Here is a 7,793-nt window from a genome sequence, read left to right as displayed (position 1 = left end):
GGAAGGAAAATAACTTCTACGTGGAAGTGGCTTTACATCTCACATACAAAATTTACTATCTCTTGGAAAAACAAAATGTTTTAGGTGAAAAATCTTCCCACCTACAACAATGATAAAAAAAAAAATGCTTTGTCCAGGCACATATCAGTATCTTTGTAACTACCTTATTGTTATACACTGCATAATCAGAATGATTATAAATTGTTAATGACATGGGCTCTTTTTATTTGTATTTTTATTAATTCGTTCGCTCATTCATTCATTCATTCATTCATTCCAGGTCTTGCATGTGTGGCCTGATTCCTGTTGAAGTTGCACTGAATTATGTTAATGTGAGTAATATAATCTGAAGGATTCTGCTGCTTACAAATTACATCCACTGTTTTTTTCACTGTTCTTCCTCTTTTGTCAACACATATTTGGAAAACAATTTCCAACAGTATAAATGTGTATGTTCCTGATATGAATTTTCTACCAATAGTCAAAGATGAGGAAGCATTCCCAAGGACTGCAATGAAGATGCAAAGAGGAAGGTTCCTATTACAGGTCTATGAGGCACTGATGTCTCTACATTTATCTCTTCATTATGTCTTGCAGCAGCTGCAGAATAGCAAGGCTTTTGGAGTGCTTATTTGCTATTTTGCCCCTAAAATATTTTCTGAATGATTTTTGAAGCATTCACACAGAGAAATTCACATTGGAGTTTTTACAGATTATGAGATATATGATATTACCTGAAAATTGTGTCTTGGATCCTGAATCTTTTCTTTGACTCAGATTCTTCAAGATCCCATTGGAATTTGTTAGAAGGTCCAGAGTTTTAGGTTTTCTCTTTGTGACTGCACGCTATGTAGATAAAAAAAATCGTACACAAAGAACAGAACACAGCTCTGCCTCTGATCCAGTGTGTTATGCACTGCGTCTTTTGCAGAGCGGTAAGTAATTTTGCTCATGTTATTGCATTATTTAATCTATTTCAGAGGTATCTTAAGCCTGATCATGTTGGTAAACCCAAGGAATAATTACACAAATGGGAAAATAAGTGGCAGGAACAAAAAAACTTGTTATATGAAGCAATCATCTGTTTTCATTCCAAAGTTCAAAGAACTGAAGTTGTCAAGGAATAAAAATATTGAGAATAAATGATGTATAAAACTGCTGCTGAGCAGAATATTTTCGAGAAAGGCTTATCTGTTTGTTTTTAAATGATTGAGCAAGGGACATCTGTAGACACTTAAGGGAAACACAAAAAAATATCTCTTAGAACATAATTAAAAACATCATGTTATGACAACATTTTCTTTAGAAGAAGTAGAAGAAGTTCTAAAGGAACCTCCTAATTCATGAAGCAGATCCACTTTTTTTTTTTTTTTTGTAGTTGTAAGTCTTTTAATTCCTACTATTTAAAGTAAACACAGAGTAACTCATAGCTGCTTTGACATCTTCTGTTGAATTTCTCAGAAAAAAATATATTTGTCTGGCTTCTGCTTCTCTGTTCTCTGAAATGTTTATCTATCAGAATGAAATGACTTCATTTAGCTATATGACATTTCAAATCAAACATTTTGTCTTGTCCCCTGGCAAGTATTATTTCATGTATTGTGTGTTGTGTCTACTTAAAATGCATCTCTCTAAAATCATATTAAAATCTCTAGTTTTAACATGGAAACTCCATCTAAAATGTTACTTTGACAATTCATTTTCATTAAAATCACACATCATCAAGGCCCCAGACTTTGTTCTATAAGCACCCAAAATGTTTTAATTTACATTTTGGATTTTCCAGTACTTCTTTGGAAAGTTTCAATATGGGATGAAACTACAGAGCCCTTATTTTCTGCTAGGAAAAGATTTTTATGAATAGGTAAGACTTACAACATGCCCTCAAGGCCACTAATTTGAAAGAGAATGCTTTAAAGGAAAGATAATATGCCTTAAAGGCAACAATGAAGATAAAATGGCAGGGAGCTTATTTCTTTATGTTTCTTAAATAATGACATTGAAACCCAAAATATTTTAAATTTGGACTTTTAGAATATTCTGGATTGGAATAGAGTTTAATAGTATGCTTGGAAGAAATGGAAAGCTAAGCAAGTTGGATCACTAAAGCTAGCAAGATATGAATGAAGACAGTGCGAATTGCGCTGGCAGTGCCCTGCTTGTGCATTTCATCAGGCTTAAGACCTTCTGAACATTTTTGACTTCCAAACTGAATTTTTCAGTCTGTGGCCTGATTGCTTTAGCAGATTTTATTTTGTGAAGCTGGCATTTTTTCTGCCTCTTTTAGATGTGAGAAGTTTCACTTCCTAGAGTCTGAAAGTCATATTGAAGGGGAATGTGAAATTTCTATCAAGTGTTTTCAGCAGTGAAAGCATAAGCATTAATTGCTGATTTTTGACTAATATTAAATACTCAAGGTTGTGAGAAATATTTCAAATATGTGAAAATAATTATTTCTTATTGACAGTGTGAAAAAATACTTTATGTCCTTTCTATAACCTTGCCCTACTTAACTCTCAATTTATCTTGAGGTCACCTAAGGACAGGGAGAGGCCTTTTCTGGATTTCTGGGAATAGTCTAACATATCACAGTTCTTACCACTAACAAATCATCTACCATTACCCAGATAATTTATCATTCCATTTTCTGTTATATATGTGCATGAACATGTGTAATTTTATCTCTGTAAATACAAATCTTTTGACTGTCTCTTTTGTAAATCTCAGAATGCATTATGCATTCATTATCCTGCTGAAATCACTGCCTCACTGGAATGTTAAATGATGTTTATAGAAGGGAGGGTAAGGCCAAGCAGACAGATTTGAGAGCACTCATGGATTACGTATTACATGGAACATTGTCACACAACACATATCTTTTATACAGCATGTAAATGCCTATGCAATCTGTATTTTACTGTGACATAAATATGGTCAAAGTCCTTTTGATGGAAGAGATTTCTTCCACCCAGCTGGTGGTGTAGTTGAGCAGAAGCTCAAATTTCACCACTCTCACTTGGCAATACATCTGATACATTTGTGCAAGTTCTACTGTTCTCCAGGAGAATATTATTTATGATCTGTGATTTGTGAACACTTGTTTCCATATAGTGTTTAATTCCTTCAGAGATCATAGTTAATGCTTAACTGATATAAATCTGTACTTACTGGGGAGGCAAAGTGCCTAAGGTGAAATAGTGTAACTATACATAACTGTACCCGTAGTAGCTTTTCATCCTTAGTATTTTAATAATACATCATTTAAACTGAAAGCAATTGTCATATTTTTTGGAAGCTTTTCTCTGCATCCACCAACAAGGGACAGACTTGTTGCTGTAGGCAGCTTCCCATTTGGTCTCCTCTACCCAGCTGTGTACTAAAGATATTCTGTGACCTTCTCCAGGTTGCTTTATGCAGCCTGATTTGTGGGTAGGGTAATCTTTCCTCAAGTCAGTTCACTTGTACAAAGATGTGCATTCACAAAACAAGTGGAATTCTTACTCTTATAAATTACTGCTTACTGCTTACAAATTACTCAATTACTTATAATACAGAAATAATACATCAGCTCCGGTTTTCCTCATGAAAAAGCTTAGGGCATCTTCATGCTATGTCTTCACTGAGCACAGATATGCTCTTGGCTAAAATGCAGGAGAAATTTTTGTACAAAAACTCTAGCTGTAATATCTTTGCTGAATAGTCAACTAGATAAAATAATGAGGCACTTTTAAAAATTAGAATCAATTTTGGAAATCTTACAAAATCAAAATTGAGCCTCTTGGTCACAGTAGCCAGTATACTTATATCTACCAGTGTACAACAGTAGCTAGCTAGATTTATCTGCATGCTTCTGTGCAAATTTAAACAGACAAATCTACAACCATTTTTCATAACTTCTCTTTTTGATAAGTATTATATCACCATCTCTGGGCCATATTTGCCAAGGACAGGTAAGCATTTGGATTTAAATCACCTCGCAGGTTTGTTGAATGCTTATTATTGGCCAGACTTGCTATGTAAAAGACTGCAGATAATTCTGCTCACTTGAGGCTCTTCATAAAAAGTCATCACCACAGCGGCATTTATTTTTAAATAAAAAGACTGAAAACCAGTTTGTTTGTTTATTGAGAATTCAGCATGGTAATGAATTCATCTGAGAGGAAGTGGTAATGGAAATGTTAAGGGATGCCAGACTGCGGAGGATAGAGAGATATTATGAAATTTATCTTCTGTTCACACAGTTCTCAGTAAAAAGCAAAACTCCTTGTTGTTGAAACTACAGTCTGGAGGGGATTAACCAAGTTCGTTGCTGTCAGACAGAGATTCTGTAGAAATCGTAGGCCATCATGTGTTTACATGGCAAATCACATCCCCGTACAAACACTGCATTCATCAGGAGAACTCTATGGGAGGCATTTGGTTGAAATGGCTTGAACTAAAGCATATTCAAGTTGAGGGAAAGTTTTCATAGAGTTCAGCAGGACTTTTTTGTGATCTAGTTTCTAGCTCCAAAACCTTTACTACTTAATCTAAAGAAGCAACTCTATAAGCTATGTTAGTGGCAGATTGCTGTACCACCTTGTACATGAGATAAAGGACCTTCCTGTTAGGTAGCCACTGTGATTCAGTTGCTCAAATACAAAAGGAGGGTTTGGTGGGACTTGGAAGGACACATGTGACTGTAAAGCTTCATAACAAGGCCTGTGGCAATTTCATTTACAAAGATGTACTTGTTGGGGCCCTACTATAGAATGGCAAGCAGTGGAAATGGTCAGGGTATGGCCAGCAGTTCAGCCACACTCTGTATGAGGGTTTTTTTTTTTTGGAGTCTCTTAGGGGATGGTAATTTGAACAAGAAAATTACTTCAAGTCTTAGTGAAAACTCAGCTCTGTACAGTCCTGTGCTGAGCTCCTGAGGCAGATATTTCTTGTCTCTCTTCTTTTTAGTGACCCTGCATTTTTTTTTTTTTTCCAGTCTGGGCAATGATGCAAAGATTTCTGTTATTAAGGGAAGTCTAAATGCTGTGCATAGCACACGATCTTCTACAAAATCTTTCCTTGTCCTTTTCACCCATGTACAAATTTATTGAGAATAGCAAGTCGTGGAAATCATGTAGTTTTTTGGGTTCTTTTTGTAAGAATGTCTTATATTGAGACACATGGAATTTTACTACATGAAGATGACAATAGCTGTCTTTCCAGTACAGGGTGCTCTGCTTTCTTATTAACTAAGATTACTGAGAGTACACTTCCACTGTAAGTCAGCAAATATGTAAACTTCTGTCTATGACCAAATGGGTAAACAGAGACTGCTTGGATAGAAAGACCAATCAATCTCTGGCAGTGCAGACTTCTAGACAAGTCGAAAGCAAGTGCAGAGAATTATTGACTGGTTCATAAAATGTGAAACAAAGAGATGGCTGAAGAAAAATATTAAGGGAGAACTTTTAAAAATTACTTTTAGTAACCGAAAGAAAGCCAAGCCAGGCTTCTCCCAACAGTTCTATTATTTAAATGGACCACAGTGTATTTCTCTCTGTTAACATTAACACAATGAAGATGTTTCATAAACTCCACGGGATTTGAGGCTGCTGCACCAAATACTGGTGAAATCTACAGAACTCAGGAGCATCTTTCTGGCCAGCTGTTGATTTACTGTATTATTTCTGGACAGGACTAACATACTCACAGAGCGTGGCTAGGTATAAAAATGTTTTAAGTCCTTGTATATATAAAAGACAATAGAACATAACTTCAGAAAGACAGTCTGTCAAGGAGTCACTTTGGGCTGAACTTTGCTCCTAGTGTGAACATGGTGACACCCAGTGGCATTAGTCACAGAAAAGTATAGAATACATTTTTTCAAAACCAAAAAATACCAGTGGCTCTGCTAACAGTTTCCATGAATATGAAAACAGAAGACATGAACCAATCCTCTTTCAAAACAGTCTCATATAAATCCATAAAGTACACTAATTTTTATTTCAATTTTAAATATTCACTTGAATTTTTAGCCTATGAGGCCTGCAACATTGTTAACTTTTTCAGCTTCTGTCTCCTAGTTTAGGTAGGATTGAAGACAAACCTGAATTCAAAACCTGAGACCATACTTCCATGGAGTCAGAACCTGAAAGTCCAGATCCAGGATTATAAGATGACTTTCTTCTTTTCTTAAATTAGACTCACTCAGAGTCTATTTTTATTTCAATATTTTTATTCTAAGTCAGAGAGAAGGTTGAGCAGGGTGTTTAAAAACCTTGGTCCAGATCTAAATTTCATCAGTGACCTAGCACAGGATGGAATGTCAGTTCAGACACTTTCATCGGGTTCACCCAGTAGGTTCACAGAGTAGTCATGTAAATCTGTCATTCTTGACTCTTGTGTCCAGAGACCAGTTTAGAAAGGAGATTGCTCCCTAAAAAGGGTGCTGAGGAAACAAAATACATTGTATAACAGGATTAGGGTCACTTGGAGAGTTTGAGCTGTTAGTGATTACTTAAAAATAACCTTGTGGATTTGTAATTTAAAATTCCAGTTTTATTTTTAACAGTAGGGGTTGCTGCAGGAAAAGGGAACAATAAAGTACTGATAACAGAGTACAAAAGGGAAACTGAATTCACAGGAATAGCACATTAGTGAAGTGAAAGGGTAGCCAGATTGCTTAGCTTCCCTGCTTTATCTCCAAGCACTTCACTAAGGACTTACTGTGCTTTTCATGATTTAAAGCTGAAAATATGGGTTTTTTTTGCCTATTTAGTTATTGGAAATAACCAGAAAATTTTGCCAATTTTTTTGTTGGATTTTATCTGATACAATTAACAATAAAAATGAACACCTCCCCACCACTATTTTTATTGATACTCTGTCTGTGTGACAACTGCTTCACACAGGTATGTGCATTTCTCTTGCTAGATTGATTGAGATTTCAACCTGACATTGCAAGCAGGTGGGAAGCAGGAGGATAGGATCCATTGTAGTCATTTGTAAAGTTCTGCTTTCCTTTGTGCCTAGATATCAGATAGCGTGGGAAGGCCCAGCAAGCCCTGTTAGGGACTCAACTGTGTGCTGAGCTATCCCCCTGGATGGTGCCAGCACATTCCAGTATCCAGCTTTGCCTTGCGACAGTTCCCAAGCCCCGTCAGAGATGAGAGGTCTAGCGTGTGTGTACTTTACACACAGCAAAAAGTGATTTCAGGCCCTTCAGCCTCTGCCCTTGATATTTTCTGTTGGTGGCACAGACGTGAAACACGACAGCAGCCGTGCCGGTGCCAAGTGCGGTGTGGTGTGAGAGCAGACCCTGCTCTGGCCAAGGCTGAGGGAGGAGGGCCTCTCTTTTAACCTGAGCTTTTTCTTGAAAACATTTCCCTCCCTCACTTAAAATAGAGTCTAGAATATCACAACACAAAAACTATTATTTTTAAGTTTGGCAGGTTTGAATGAAGAGTATGTGATATCAAACAAAATTGTAGAGAACAATTTTGTTCACTAAGTGAACAAAAGCTGATGGTCACTTGAACCCCCAGAAGCCAGGGTTTCCTTGCATGTCAGCTTGTCGAGTCATTACTATTCAGTTATCTACTCACAGAGAGAAGAACAATGACAATTTACTGATTTCTTACTCTGTCGAAATATATAGGAAAAGTGGGGATTCAAGTTGCCTTTATTTGTTACATAAAAATTTTATAATGCTGACAGGAATGAAGGCTCCTGGTTTGGTAAGCATAAATAGCTCTTTACAGTAATAATGCTTAAGAAAAAAAGTAATAATTTGAAGTGAACCTAATGCCTTATAA

General features: G+C 36.3%; 1 long non-coding RNA gene across 1 annotated transcript; it reads left to right on the top strand.

Annotated features, from left to right (window-relative positions):
* Positions 1-295: 295 nt before the first annotated feature.
* Positions 296-639, top strand: LOC112958024. Its single transcript, XR_003251332.1, has 2 exons — positions 296-332; positions 482-639. It is a non-coding gene; the product is annotated as an uncharacterized LOC112958024 (long non-coding RNA).
* The last annotated feature ends 7,154 nt before the right edge of the window (positions 640-7,793 follow it).

Source organism: Nothoprocta perdicaria, unplaced genomic scaffold (genome assembly GCF_003342845.1).
Source record: "Nothoprocta perdicaria isolate Ctin4 unplaced genomic scaffold, notPer1 scaffold_8, whole genome shotgun sequence".
Classification (NCBI taxonomy): domain Eukaryota; kingdom Metazoa; phylum Chordata; class Aves; order Tinamiformes; family Tinamidae; genus Nothoprocta; species Nothoprocta perdicaria.
This window is presented reverse-complemented; position numbering and strand designations above follow the sequence as displayed.